The following is a 16395-nucleotide window of genomic DNA, read 5'->3' as shown; positions in this document are numbered from 1 at the left end:
CCTGTGCGCCAGTCTATGGGCGGTTAGTTCCCTTGCTCGTCTCTTCCTGCTTCAGGGTCACTTAATCCACTGTCCTCACTAGGGCAGAGCCAATGTATTTGAGGCTTCTGTGCTAAGGCAGGCCTTGCTGTCGGCACTGAGCTCTGTTATCTGTGCCCTTTTACTCCCACACCATTTGCCAGAGGAGGGGAGCAAGTGCAGTTCTGATCAGCAGCTTCTCTATGCTATTTAAGATAGAATCCGTGAGAACCATTTATAATTGTTTCTAACTCTAGGCATTGAAGGCAACTTTTCAATAAAATGATATTGCGTCTCCAGGACAAAATACAACCAGGAAAACATCTAGGAGATAAGATTATTCCAAAAGGAAACAAAAGAAGCACAAACCTTTTAGGGTGGCCATCAATTCTTCAGAATTGCCTTTTAATAACTAGTGCACTTTTCCCATAGTATACCTTGTGCCACAACATTGTTGGGATGACTGTATGAATATTACCTGGCTCTTTCTGACTCAGTGAAGCCTGAAAGCCTTCATTATTGTTATTGATGTCTTTGGATAAACTCAGAGATTTCTGAGGTAAAATGGCATTTGTAAATCATTCGCTTATGTGAGGAACTTATACACCTCTCATTTAAATGGAAGGCTTCCCGGCAGAATGTGCTGGGTACACATTACCCTGTGGTCTGAAAGCTTATGTGCCCCTAAAATTCACACGTTGAAACCTAATGCATCTTGGTATTAAGACAGGGGGCCCTTGGAAGGATGGGGTCCTGGGACCTCTGCACTCTCAAGGAAGAGCTTGAGGGAGACGGCGGCTCCCGCTCCTAGGAAGGTGTCCTCACAAACGTCTGACCTACTGGTTGTCCCTGATCCTGGCCTCCAGGGCCTCAGGAACCTGGGGTCTGCTGCCTGTCCTCTGGGCACTGGCTGGTGCAAGGTGTTCTGCGGGAGCAGCCTGAGTGGACTAGAGCACTCCTGGGTGCTGTCCTGGGGCTCTCTTGGCATGATCGCACACCTGTGCGCCCTAATCTGTAGGTGCAGACCCACGTGACTTTCCACCCCACCTGACCTCACTTAAATTCTTCATTCCTTCTCTTTTGTGGAACTTCAGCTTTTAAGGCATTTCTGTGCGTCTCCCCCTTTGTCCTGTTCAGCATCCTAGGTGGGTGCATTGAGCCTGCAGGGCAGAAAGTTCCTTGTAGGTTCAAGCGGGTGAGGGAGGGCGAGCAGGCTGTGTGCAGGTGCCCAGGACACTTCACAGGGAGGTGGCCCTGCAGGGTGTGCTGAGGAGCACAGGCCCAGTGGCAGTTAGGAAGCGTTCAGTTCTGTCTGATGACCGGTGACAAAGTCATCTTTTATCTCTTTATAGGAATTAGAATGAACTTCTCGGAGCTTGTTCAGGGCATAAAACTAACAAAATCATTGACAAATTTTAAGAGTTGAACTTTAAAAGATGGCCTGTAAGGACAATGACCAGGTATGTTTTGAAGTATTTTATATGTGCTCATTCATTTAGCTTTTTTTTTAATATTTATTTTTTTAGGTGTAGATGGACACAACACAATGCCTTTATTTTTCTGAGGATGGAACCTGGGTCCTGCCCGTGCTAGGCGAGCGCTCTACCGCTGAGCCACAATCCCAGCCCCTCATTTGGCCTTTTTAATAACCTACTCCTGCAGGATCATTTTACAGATGAGGAAAGGGGCTCTTCGGAGTGAGTGTGCGCCCCAGCACGGCCCGCGGAGCCCAACGCACTGCATCCAGGGGTTCTCGTTCCAAAGCTCATCTCTCAGTTACTCCACTCTGTTGCCAACACTTCATCTCAACAGTAAAAATTCATAAGCCACGAGGAAACGGAGGGAAGTTCATTTGAATCATCAGAATAATTCAATGACACTGTGTCTAAAATGAGAAATCTGGCCAAGGAGGCCTCATTGGGTACTTATTTTTAGGGCATTTGCTTTGTTGAAATGCTAGAGTGAAATTATATTAGGAATAATGCATCCTGAGGCCCAGGAAGTCAAGGCACCTTTAATAGAACACCATAGTACTGGCCTTGCTGTGGAATAACGCCTTGGTAGAGATAGGAAATCAAACCAAAGTCGGATTTTAATAAGACTAAATTCCTAATAATATGGTTTTCCTCTAAATAAAAAATATTTTCCACAGCAATTCTGTGTGAAGCATAATTTAAAGTGTGCATTTGGGTGTGGGGACCTTTAGTTAGTTGTCAGCTTTGGGGAAATATATGTAGTTGAAGAGAGGTGGATAGAAATTATGGAGTGAGAGAGGCCCATGGTGAAGGAAAAGAAAGAAAAATAATGAAAGAAGAAAGACGGACAGACACTCTGTGCCTGGCTAACAATATAGCATCAATGTCATCATGATAAAATGACATTCTCATAGTGGATTCTCTACAAATACATCTCGAGTTCCACAAAGTGCCTTGTATTCACTTATAAGCAGAGAGCATTGTTCTGCAGAGACCCAGAGGACACAAGAAGAAAATTTTGCCACCCAGATCCGTGCTTCAGGAGCTGGTCCCAATCTGTTTCCAGTGTCTGCTATTTTAGTGATCTCACGTAACCCTTCACCATGATGACTATTGTCTCAGACATTTCTTTTTAAGAGATGCTTTTCTCTCATCATCAGATTATTTCTCTTTAATGGAACTTAAGTGTCCTTAATTCAGGTGGGCAATTTCATGTATAGGCACAGTTTATTTGTTTTACAACTGCTTAATAGTTCTTTCTCCATAGGCAATTTGAGATATGTCTCCTAGGACTTCTCTGTGCCCCAAAGCTCCATATTTGTTGACCTTAGTCTCCAGTAGACAGGCCACAAAGAAAAACATCAAATAAGAAGAAAATGGAGTTTTGTTAGCCAACATATTAAGTCCTAAAGTGACATACCATTAAAAGTAGGAGGCAGGGTAGGTAGATGTTAATGGCCGTACTTTCTCGGAGACATTAATAGGCCTTTAATCTTGTCATTATCAAGGGCTTCCTGCCCTTTCCAAGGTGGGTGAAGCCTTGTTCTCTATCACAGGATTTGACTAAAAATTTAATTATTGATACAATATGAGCCTATTATAGCAGAGCTCATTATTCATGTCAAGTGTATTAATATGTATTAAGTACCCATCTTCCACGGGAGCTAGGCAAGGTGCTCTGGGGACAACTAAAAAGACAAAAAGTCTCAATAGTCGGGATTTTTATTGGGTCTAGATGTGTAATAGCCCAACTGTTAGCCCCTACATATTAGACACATTTTCTAAAACTCTGAAATGATAGGGAGATCTTATACAGACTAAGAGAAGACATGGAGGCACAAACCACTCATGTGCACATACATAATGGTATGTCACTTTAGGACTTAATATGTTGGCTAACAAAATACTGTATTTTTTCCTCAGATGACATGGAACCACAAATCAGCAGTGCTCCAGGGCTCAGGAACCTATCCCTGGGCACCTGATGCTTTGTCGGCTTGGGAGAGAGCATGAGGAAGCAATGAAGGAGCGGGGGGAATGTGACCAAGATGGGGAGAGCAGGTGTATGGATGAGAAACCTAGTTGTCTGATGTGGGATGGGGTGGAAATGTTTGTCGGTGAGGCTGGAAAGCTGAGCATTAGAGGTTCCCTTTGAACCTAGACTACACATGAGGAAGAAGATGAAACCGGCTTTGCCACTGTCACACCCCAGTACTGGTTACTGACCTGATGCACATTATTATTTTTTAAAGTATCTTAATTTATTATTTTACTTTCATTGTCACCGTTAGTTGTACCTGTTAATGGGGTTCATTGTGATGTTCCATACATGCCTCCAGCCTGCACTCTTGACCAGGCAGAGCCTCTGGCTGTGAGGCATATCACAAGCGTCCTTCCTGCCATGACTACCTAGGCAGCTTGGAGCTCTCCTTTGCACCATGAGCCCTGTGCCTCCTTGTCTGTCTCAGGGATGGACGAGAGGATCTGGACAGCAAGGCAAGGGCTTCCCCGCCCCACACTGGACATGCACATGTGACTTCTGTTCCCACCTCCTGGGCCAGGACCAGCCACATGCTCCCTGCTCATCTCAAGTACTGGGCATGATTGCCACTCTACGGACACGCAATGCAGGGCAACAGAGGACTGGATGGGGATGAAGATTTGCAGTATTATTCCCTCAGATCAGCATTTTCACGGATTTCTGTGACTATACAAATTAATCTGTTTTGTTTTGTTTTTGGCACTGGGGATTGAACCACTGAGCCACATCCCCAGCCCTTTTTATTTTTTATTTTGCTTAGGGCCTTACTAAGTTGCTGAGGCTGGCTTTAAACTTGCAACCCTCCTCCTCAGCCCCCTGAGCTTCAGGAATCACAGGTGTGGGCCCCTGCTCCTGGATAATATTTTTTCAGTTTATTTCTTCATTTCTTTTCATTTATTTATTTATTAAAAGATATTCTATTGTTTCTAAGATATGTTTCATTTTTTCTTTTGGGTTATACTTAGTCATTTATGAAGCGGATTAGTTGAAAATGGCTGGACCCATTCCTGATGAGAATGAGTACATTCCACTTGTGTGTTTTATACTTAGCTAAAGTAATGAAACTGGAGCTTGATATCAGATCTGGGACTTTTCTCAGTGGGAACATGTGACATGTAACTAAGGACAGTAAAGCGGGGAATGACAAGACAGGAAAGGCAAATTGCTCTTCTGGATCACAAGTTCTCTTCCTTCTAATTATAATTTCTGAAATTTATTTCTTGGCACAAATAGTGAGCTTTTCATCTTTAATGAAGTAAAAATCTCTAGTTGGGACCAAAGCCTTGGTGTGAACGAATTTCTAAGATTACTGCTTCCCTGGTGGGAGAGTGAGAGGCAGAGGGGTGCTGGGGTCCTGAGCTGCAGGCTGGGGGGAGGTGGGGGAGGTGGGCCGTGGGTGTCAGGTACTGGGTGCCATCAACACAGCACCAGGAACTCACTGTCCCACAGCTCTGGAGGGGGCGGTCCAACAGCAAGGTGCAGCTGGGCGGGAAGCCCTGCCCCAGGCTCTTCCCTGGACTCACAGAGCCATCTCCTCCCAGCCTCTGTGCGGCTTCTTCCTCGGCATCCTCCTCCTCACAAGGACACTGATAACCTTGGTTATGGCTCGCCTAATGACCCCGTCTTAACGTGAACATCTTGTTTCCAAATTGGACCTTTTCCTGAGGTCCTGGGGATTAGGACTGCTACATATATGGGGTCAAAGTTCACCCCCAAACAGTTGAGTATCGATATAAAAGTAAACTATTCCTACAATAAAATACCTTCTATGAAAACCCTTGGTACTATTTGGATGAATTAATTTTCATAAAAGTGTGTTCAAAATTCAACAGAAAACCCAAAACAATCTTGACCTTTGACATTCTATTTCAAGGAAAGAAGGCAACATGAAACATCAAAGTCTTTGGAGAGTGAGGGAGTGTTTTTCGGGGGTCTTGGATCTGGGATGAATTGATGCTTCTGGATTGTAAGAACGTGTATCTGTTCTATGACCTTGGGCAAAATGAACCCTGATGCTCATTTGTGAACCTGGGAACGTGGGCCCAAAGTCAAATGCATTCTGAAGGTTGCTGTGGGATTTAGTCTTGCTGGTCTTTGCCAAACACCGAGGGCCGGGCATGCAGCGAATGTTAGCTATTCCTATTATTATTAATCACACTTATCTTTGGAAATGTATGTCTGAAGTGTTACCATCTGGCCTCAGACTCTAAAGAGGAAAACCCTGAGCACCAGAGTGATTCCAGAGCAGGTGTCAGGAAGGTGGGATTGTATGGTTGGAGCCACGTTTCTCTAAAACTTCTTGTTTCTTCTTTGGGGCACAATGAGCACAGTTTAAAAATGCTTGACTTAGTTCTCCAGCTAACTCAGGTGATATCCTCTGTTGGCTCCCGTGGGACTGCTGGTAGCATGTTCTGGGGGTTTGCAATGGGTTTTATGTCAATGGAACTTGCGTCGTAAAGGGCAGAGCCAGGCACAGGGAGGCCCTTCACAAGTGCGAGCTCGCTCCCTGCTCAACCACAGCAGGAGTGAACTTGTGTCAGCTGGGAACTGGAGGGTGGCCGAGGAACCAGCAGCTCTGTATTTGGTCCTGTGGGTGGTGCTTTCTTTTTAGAGAGGGTGACAGCGGCCTTTACTCTTAAGCCTCATCAAGCCCTAAGTCCTGTTCACCATTCTAACTGGCTGCACCCAATGGTTGAGGTTCACGTTTTAATGTCTTCTTCCTCACCTTGTGGTAACTCCCTGAAGCCCAGGAGCCCTGGGCTTTGTATCTGCGCCTTTGAATTAATGCAGAGATGAAAAGTGTACTCCAGAGATCTCTGTGGATGAGGACAGTCAGGCGTCAGAAGAGGCTTTTTCAACTCACCTGTCATTTCAGGCGCTAAGCATGTTTTTCCTGTTCATCTTGGACCTACCTTTCTGTAATTCTATATAAGAACTTGGACTTGACGTGAAGATGGTCTGGGGCCTCATGTGAGCTTAGCTCCTATTCTGAGCTTCAAGTGTTGTAGGGACAAACGAGGCAAGACACCGAAGATAGCAGGAAACAGTTTTACTTGGCTGCGGCCAGGTTCAATTAATCAGTTAATCCCCTGAACCCCGAGTTCAGGGAGTTTCAAAGTTTTATACCCAGTGTGTAAGGGGAGGGGCTCAGAAGTTCACAGTCTGCAGCAGTTCACATAAAATCAGCTTTTTCTTTCACTGTTCTGGACATGTTAACTCTTCAAGGACCACACCTGAGAAGGGGAGAGTTTCTTCTCCCCTCTCTCTCCTCCCCCTGCCAGCTGTTACCATGGAGCCCATTTGTAACTTATCTTAAAAATATAGACATCTCTGTGAAGCCCAGCTCAAGGCCAGAGGCCTTGTTTGCACATTTCTACAAAGTACTGTACTGGATACGTTTGTAAAAAACTAGTAAAGGGGGTGTCCAGCACCTGGAGTGCTGGTATCTTCTTGGCCAGTGGCCAAGTAAACATGGCGACATGAAAATAGGAAGTCTGTCTACATTGGACTCTTTTTCAGAGACTCTTTTGCTGACAGTCCTAAAATCAGCCCTGGTGCAGAATGGGGGTGCCACTTCACAAGGGAGTGGGCAGAATTCACCTGTATTTTAATGGTGTTAGATGCTAAAAGGTGGTTAGGAAAGCAAGAAGGCCATTTCCAGGCTAATGAGGAATGGCCCTGAGACGTCACCCTGCCTGGGGCAGCCGGTTGGCATGAGGCAGAAGGAGCAGAGATCTCAAACAGGCCTCGACCTCATTAGAGAACAAGAGCAGAGAGGAAATGATGTCGGGGGCAAACTGGAGCACAGGGTGAGCGAGCTCAGGAGAATGAAGCCCAAGGGGACATTGAGCAAAAGGGCAGGAAGCGAGTCCTCAGCAGGTGGGGCCCTGTCCTAAAGCCCGGTGCTCTGAGTCTAAAGGTCAGTGGGATTAATCAACACTGAATGAGGGATGACTAAGGGATTCGTGGTGAACAGAATGAGAGTTGGCTTGGTGCATGCGCTGAATCATTCTCAACTGTCCCCTGTCTTTAGTTGGGAAGAGGAAGCACAGTAAGATTTAAATGTCTTGGAAATACCAAAGCAGAAGCTCGCTCAAGTTTCCCTCCTGTGCGCAGGAAGATGTTCATGTCTGCTCTTCCTGCTTGCCAACGCCTTCCTCTAGGCCTCAGCCCATGGCACAGGGCCAGGCCATCCTGTTACAGCAGAGCATGTGAGGAGCCTGCTCCTCCTGTCCGCGGAGTCCTCCAGCCCAGCCCTGCAGTGAGAGATGGGTGTTTTCCCGTGAGGCCTCCTTGGGTAGGAACCATGCCTAGTGGCTAGTGCGGTGCATGAATAAGTTAAGAGCTAAAGGAATAGAGATCAAAATACCTCACAAGAATAATTTTAGGAGAAAAAGTTTATATTGAGGCTCATGGTTTCAGAGGTCTCTGTCCATAGATGGCTGACTCCATCCCTTGGGGCTCAAGGTGAGGCAGAACATCATGGTGGAATGTGTGGCAGAGAAAAGCAGCTGGGGACATGGCACCAGGAAGTGGGGGACGCTCTGCTCAACAAGGACAAACTATAGACCCCAAAGGCACACCCCCAATGACCCACCTCCCCCAGCCACTCCCTACCTGCTTTCAGTCACCTCCCAGTTGATCCCTATCAGGGGTCAATGCACTGATTATGTTAAGACTCACACAACCCAATCATCCCACCTCTAGACCCCCTTGAATCGTCTCACACATGAGCTTTTGGGGACACCTCACATCTAAACCATAGTAGGAGCATCAGAGTGAGGAAGTCAGTCTTGAGACACAGAGATGCCTCACTAGAGGCAGACTCACAGGAGGACTGGCTTCAAATACTGACCCTGTGTCGGACTGGAGTCCTGAGGGCGTGGCTGAGCCTGTCCGCCCCTCCTTCCAGTGTCCAGGGCGGCAGGCAGGGAACCTGCGTGGGCTGAGGAACCCTGGCTTTGTGGCGAGGTGGTGAAAAGAGAGCTTTGGTGTGGTCCTAGTGTGGTTCGAGTTCCTCATTGCTGGGTTTCTTCCCTGACCTGGAGGCTGGGAAGCCCTGGAGCGGGTGCTGATGTCTGCCTGGCCCTGGCTGCATCCTCTTGCTGTGCCATAACATGCCCATCTCAGCCCAAAGATGCCATGAAGCAGACGGCACATGAGGAGACAGAGCAGGTGTGCCAGCCCGGGTCTGTGCTGCTTAGCACACCGCTGATGCCATCACGGGGGCCACCCCAGGACCTCGTCTAACGCCTCCACCTCCAAACGCCTGTCATTGTGCACTGGGTGGTCAAGTTTCCAGCCCAGAAACTTCTGGGGACACTTCACACCGTAGCACTCTAGTCACTCAGCACGGAGACCGCAGGCTCCATTCCACTGGCTCCCGCCACTGCCCCTCTGCTCACAAAATCCCCTCAGGTCTCCGTGGCTTCTTCTGCAAGGACCTGCTCATGGTTCTGGTCTCACTCAGGGGAGGATGCCGTGAAATAGGTGTTAGCTCAGTTCTGAATAAAGAATTAGAGCCACGAGTGTGACATGGAAAATAAAGTGAAGGTAATGGTAAGTAAAACTGAAGCAAAGACCAGGGAAACACAGATCAAAGGGATTTGAAACAGTGATTCATGATTCTCTCTATATAAGAAATTGGGGCAGCATTATAGATAGTCTCATGGTATGAATTGGCACGCCCTTCCCGTCAACCCCTTCAACTTCTTTTATACTGGGATGTCCACTACATGTTCTGCCATCTCCTCCGGCTCACATGAGGGTTCGGCAGAATGTAGTCTAGTTCCAGTAGTTGTCATTCATCCCGTGAACTTCCCGGGCCTCAGGGAAGTTGCATTGTACGGCCAGGTTATATTTCCCAGAGAACATTGAAAGTGTGCACAGAAATATCATCACTGCAAGGAGAGTTTCTGGTGGGGGGGAGGCTTCTAATTCTGTGGCACTAGCCCCCAGCAGGGCCCACTTGGGTCCCAAATGTTATTGGTTTTACAGACAAAAGGGAAAAAAAAGACTGCTCACTCTAGGATTCTGTGTTCAGGCCTCTAGAGCCAGTAAAACTGTTGTGACAGAGAGCTCGATGGTGGTGGGGAGGGACGGGCAGTGGTACCCTGCCAAGTCAGGGTGCAGGAGCTTGGTAATGGAAGAGCTCAGCCGATTACTGTGGTGCTGGTAAAATGACTATAGACGTTTGGAAGTTTCAACAAGTTACTCACTTCCTGGTGATTTTCATTGTAGGTCATTGTGGTATCTTATCTCAACAAAATTGAGAAAACTCCTTGACCAAGTTGGGTGCATTGTAAGCTACTAGTCTAAGTCATCATCATTAAAACTTTTTAATATCTCAGATGTGTTCCGAAGAAATGTAAAAACTCTTGGTATTTCTTACTGTATCACATTCAATGTTTTGGGCTAAAATTAGACTAAAATAAATCATACTTTACAGATTAAGTGATTGAAGATGGTGGGTGGGTGTAGATGATCAATAAGTGGCAGTTAGTACAAAGCTTGTCTTATTTTCCAGGATAAAAACTTATGGTATTATTTGCACATTACCCTCTGGGTTGCCAAATTCCAAAGCTTTCTTCCTGCTTGGGTGGACTAACTCTTGATGAACCACAGTTTCTGTGTGTGTGTTTGTGTGTGTGTGTGTGTGTGTGTGTAAACATGTGTGAGCATGTATGCACAGGCTCAAACACAGTGGTATGGTGGAAATAACATCAAAATTAGAACTCACTGGTTGTGTGACCTTGAAAAAATCATTTAGCATTTCTGCAATTATGGAAATGGATACAATAAAACTTTAACAATTTCCTTGATGCCCAATATTTGTGAGTGAGTTACATGACACAATTACCAGTTTCAATGGTAATGAAATATAGTACTTCCCATGGAGCTGATGGTCTTGGCCGGGTGTTGGCCTTTGAAGTTTGTGTGTTCATTGTCTGTCAGGTTTTGCGGGATCCACCGCTGTTACTCCAGCACAGTGACTCAGACACTGTCTGTTTTACCATTCTCACATCCAGGGACTCATTTTAATAATCTATGCATGACCTCAGGTGGTGATCTTCGTGAAGTTACACTATCTTCACTCCTGTCCTTTTCAAATAAATAATTTGCTTCATAAAGGTTTATTTAAAATGAGTCTGTTTTGAACTCATTATCAGAATTACCATCTGAAAAACATTTCTCAGAGGGTAATACTGCAGTTTATGAATAAATAGACATAAGAATAAGCATAACTGTGAAACGACTGTGTTTCCATGTGTCAGCCTAACACTGCGCTGTTTTGACGCTTGCCCTCTCCTCCTCCTATTGTAAGTGGCCCGTGCTCCAAATAACTCAGTAGAATCTCTGCGCCTCACCCTGGCCCTGCCGCCCACCCTTCGCTCGCAGCCCACACTCCAGCAACTCCCTCTCCAAGCCTCCTCGGAGGGACGATCATGATGAAGTAGGTACAAGTGTGCACCTGCTCACAGCCTTTGTTCACTAGTGTCTGGCGCTTACTTGGGACCATTGTCCCTAACCTGGAGGCAGAGTTCCTTGTGTCTTCCAGGCATTTCCATGGGTAAGCCATCTAGTCCTCTCCATGACCCCGTGAGGTGGACAACATTGTCACCTCTCCTATATAAATAAGGAAATGGAAGCAAAGAGACATCAATGTTTTGCCACTATTTCTGTGTTAGTCAGCTTTTTGCCACTGTAGCCATACACCTGACAAGAAATTTGAAGAGGCAAGATTTATTTTGGCTCACAGTTTCAGAGGGTTTGGTGCATGGTCTCCAACTCCAGGGCAGAAGCATGGTGGCAGAAGGAGGTGGCAGCGCTGCTCTGCTCATGGCAGCCAGGGCCCCGAGAAAGAGGAGGGGCCTGGGAGAAGGTCAACCTGTCTCCTCCAGCTAGGCCCCACCCCAGGAGTTCACGCCGCCTCCAGGGATTAATGCACTGATGAGGTCAGAGCCTGCAGGATCCAATCCCTTCCCCAAAGCCCACCTCTAAGCGTATGAGACTTTGGGGAACATTCCAGACCCCAACAATCATAGTCACATAGACAGTAAGTGAAGAAAAGAACGTTCAAAGGATCAAACGGAAAGACCCTTTAAAAAAGGTTTGTCGGCCTGAAAGTCTCTGCCCGTCGGTTGACTGTAAGTCCTCAGGGGGCTACAAGAAGGGCTGTTCCTTCCATCTCGAGGCTTGGCACAGACTTTACACAGAGTGACCCCTGGTGAGGTTTGTCGTGTGACCGAATGGAAATACAAATTGGCCAACTGTGATGGCCAAAACTTACTACTTTTTATCGGTGGGGGAAAATATATACATGTTCATATATACAGAACATCAACAGGAATGATTAAATTAATTAAAATAATTATGACCATTTCCTGCTCACTTTCCCAGCAAATTGCAGGCTCTGTATCTCTGACACAGAGGACTGAGACTGGCCCACAGGAGCGGCTCGACGGGGCTGGAGGAAGAACACTCACATCCGTCAGCATTTCTTTTCTTCAGCAGTTCATGGCTTATAGATCTCCTGTTAAGTGCTCTGGCGGCACAGCTGTGAAACCCTCGCACACCTGCCCAGCAGTTCATGGTCTACAGACACCTGTGTGGCCCTGTGGGACCTGGTGGTGCCAGGAGGGGAGCTCATTCCAACGAAAAGAACTCAGTTCAAACCCTGTCTGTGCCACTTTACCACTGTAGATGGGACCACAGAGCACTGTAGACCTGTGTCTCTGGATGTGGCTGCTCTGACAGCATCACGTGAAAAGAATCATACGGCGTTGGTCATTTCGCATGGCTTATTTCACATAGCGCCATGTCTCCAGGTCCATCCCTGATGTTGCATGTATTGGAATTTCCTTCCTTTGTAAGGCTGAATACTATTCCATTCTGTGATTACAACATGCTTGTTTACCATTCATCATTGGACACTGGGTTGCTCCTACCTTTGGGCTGTGGGGAAGAATGCTGCCATGGATGTGGGTGTGCAAATATCTGTTGAGTTCCTGCTTTTACTTCTTTTGGATATATGTATACATATATATCCAGAAGTGAAATTGCTGGATCATTTGATAATCCTGTATTTAATTTTCTTGGGGATTCACTGCACTGTTTTTCACAAAGATTGCACCACTTTACCTTCCCACCAATAGCATCTTTTGTTTTTAAAAGAAAAAAAATAAGCTATTTTTAAAGGGGTTTCAATCTGTAAACACACTTTCTGGGAGTTCCCATCTTTGCATTGATTTAATCAGTCTTTTTTTTTTTTTTCTTTTAAGAGCTTTTCATGGCTAGTTTAGCGAGAACAAAGGATTCTAAAAGTTTATAAAATGCTACATACTACATACCTGTCTTAAAGATTCAAAACAAACATTAACATGAAAGCTCTGGTATGTGCATGTGTATATGTGTTTCAAATATGTGTTTAAAAGTGTAAAAACTTGTTACTTGATTATCCCTACAGAAAAATAGGATATTTACAATTTGCATCCAGGAAAGATATGTCTAAGATTAGCATTATTTCCAAATCTTTGATTTTTTTAACTTCAAAGGAGCACAAAAAGTGGAAATATTATACTCGAATATGTAGTACATATTCTGCATAAATTTGCATAATTCAATCGAATGCTTTAAAGAAATGACTGTTAATGGATTTGGTCCATGGTCACCAACTTCAGGGCAGAAGCATCATGGCGGAAGGATGTGGCAGGGATTTTGAAACTATTCTAAAGCTGGATTATGGTGTGCATTGATTGTATATGTCAGTTAATTTTATGGTGTGAAAATGATCTCTCTGTAAGGCTGTTACAATTAATACAATGCTTATAAATCTGTGACTCACATGGTTCCTACCCAAGTTGACTGCAGAGCAGTGGACGCTCCGTGAAGGATGGATTATTCCAGACAAGGTATTGGAACAGAGCTGGATCCCTACCTCTGAGTTTTTAATCCAAAAATTTCTGAGAAATCAAAAATTTTAAAGTGACAAAATGAAACAAGAGAGTTGAAAGAAAAAATAAAATTTAGAGAATTTCAAAAGAAGTATAATGAAAAATAAATTTAAAATATGTTCAATATCATAATACATTAATGAAAGAAACTGTGACAAAATTTTTAATTGAAAATTAGATGTTGAACTACATTGGGAGAAAATTCTCTTGCAAATGCCTGGCATTTTCATAACTGGGGACACAGACTACAATGCCACATTGGCTTCAAGCCCCAGCTCTGTAACTTGTGGACACATGAGCAAGACAGGTGATATGCATGGGCATTGATATAGTCCTCTGTAAAACGGACCGGATGTCTTCCTTGTAAGTGGAGTAATGGTAGTGCTTTCTTCATAGTGTAGTTGTGAAACTTGGATTGATATCTGCAGAAATTTCAAACCATTTACTGGCACAGAGAATGTTCCATAAATTCTTGTTACACAGAGATTCTAGTATTTTCAGGAGAGAGATGAACACCATGTTGTTGATGTCAAGTCTGTTCTAGACATATTGTACGTATTAGTGCCATCTGAGCACTGAGGCCAATAGTGTAAGCTCCATCTTACTGGTATTCTTGGTCCATCTGCTGTTACTATAACAGAATGCCTGAGGCTGGGTGATTTATAAAGGGATTGGTTAGCTCCCAGTTCTGGAAATACAAGACGTAGCAGCAACACCTGCTCAGCATTTAGTGGAGGTCTCATGGATTAAGGTGCGGGAAGTGGGCTCAGGCAGGATGGAGGTGCCAAGGCAAGAAAAAAGCAGGGAGGAGCAAGGATTGCATAACAACCCCTGTTCGCTTGACAATAGTTAAAAGGTGTTACAGGTGAGTCTTCCTTTGTCAAAGCTATTCAAAGCCATGTATAAAAATAATTTTCAGTGCAGAAAACAATTTTCATTTTGTGTTTAACATTGAACATTTCACTTACTAATTAGTCATTACCTAGCCTCATTCACTAACATGACACTCGGCTTGAATAAGTGGTCAGATTCTTGAAGTTAGAAACCTAAAATTTCATTTTTACTTCCACCCTTCACATCACATAGTGTGATAGTAGGAGCAAATGTTTTATGACTTCATCCTGTAAAACAACCATGCCAAGTAAAAGAGTCATGACTGGGGCAAGATGTTCTTTTCCTTTTGCTATAGAAACCTTTAAGAACACAGAAGTACCTAATGGGCATTGTTTCTGTAACTAAGGTAACAGGGCTGTTTCTGTAACTGGGGTGACTGGGATAACTGTGATTGGTTAGGCTTCCCTCCGCTTGACTGCACTGTCCCGCTTCTGTAAACTGGCTTGCTTGCATTGGCTAGACCCCCGAACATCCCTTTTGCGGTTTTCAGGCTTATAAGGAGTGCCCTTGCAATTGTTCAGGGCTGATTAGGGGAACAGCTTTATGTTCCGGTCAGCCGCCACTAGTGTGCTTCAATAAAGGCTTGATTCGATTATACGTGAGTGGTCTGAAAGTTTATGAAACCCTGGGACGAAGCTTTAACTATAACAATAGTGCTTCATAAGACATGAAACTAACAGTATTTGAAGGAAAATGTATGGATTGAGTACCTAAAATAAGATTCTTACAATATATTTGGGTAAGATCTTCAGGATAAATCTAATGATGTGGATAAATTGTAGATATATGCCAAATGAAAGAGTCAAGATTTGACTTTAGCATGGAAAAATTTGTTTCTGAACTTCTATTTAATGCTGGGTAGGTTTCTCTAAGTGATAATAACTTATTTTAACATCCACTTTCTGTTTTCTTTCTCTGAGATGCTGCAGTCGATTACATAGACTTTTTTTCTGTTATAGTTTTCCAAGGTTGTCTTCACTGGTTTACAACATTTTCAATGTTCTTTTCTCCTCATGGACCATGCAGGTCTAGAAAAAAATGGTCTTAGATTTATTCATTTTCGTTTTTACTGTTTCAGAAAATATTCTATGACATTAGACTCCAGCAGGTATGTGGCCCAGGGTGGGAAGGAAAGGTAATAGCAGCTCCCTGTTGTCTCCTAAGGGTTAGGAGATGTCCTCTATAGAAGAGAACAATAAGGAGGCAGGTGTGATCCCGGTGACAGCCAACAGTCAGAGTTCATGCTGTTCAATTTGGAGAAGCTAAAATACCAAACCAAACAGAAACAGGCAAGACGGCGAAGACACCCAAAGGGCACGTCTGAGTGTGGACTGGGGAAGCAGGTGTCTGATCCCATGCAGCAGGCTGGGTGGGTGGCACTGCTTGCTGAGGGTGTCCTTGCCAGGCCAGATCCACAGACTTGGGGGGACGAGGGAGGCAGTGTGTGCCAGGGCTTGGTGCTTCAGAGCCAAGAGGAGCATTGGGGATCCACATGCCTCAGAGCAGGAACATGAGACTCAGGGAGGAAGAGTCGCTTTCAAAATCATGTGGTTAGACAATAGCACCTCTGGAGCCGAGACAGAAAGATCGGGTATCTTACTGATGGATGTCATATCCTGCCCTGGGCCCCTAGACTTCATGGCTTTGTCACCATGTATTTATCTTTGCTTACTGGTGTCTGTCTTTTTGGGCTGCTGTCCCCCCACTTCATCTCTTCCTTTGTCCAGCTGCTTTTCTTCTTACCACCAGATTTTGCTTTCAGTTCCTTGAAAATGGCATGATTCATTGAGGGTTGAAGTACTGATTCATGATATAATACTTGAAATTTAATGTGAGTTTCAGAGACTCAACTATCTCTCCTAATGAATGAAGCTATGGATTAAAATGTCCAGGTGGTAGAGGACTGCCGTTTTAGAGACACTGGGGCAGCGCTGTCACCTGAAAGTATACGATGGTATAAAATGGACCTCATTTACTGAAGGATTTAGCTGAGGAAATTCCCAACCAGGGTGCT

This window comes from Ictidomys tridecemlineatus, chromosome 6, assembly GCF_052094955.1.
Source record: "Ictidomys tridecemlineatus isolate mIctTri1 chromosome 6, mIctTri1.hap1, whole genome shotgun sequence".
Classification (NCBI taxonomy): domain Eukaryota; kingdom Metazoa; phylum Chordata; class Mammalia; order Rodentia; family Sciuridae; genus Ictidomys; species Ictidomys tridecemlineatus.
The sequence above is the reverse complement of the archived record's forward strand: the minus strand, read 5'-3'. Positions refer to the sequence as shown.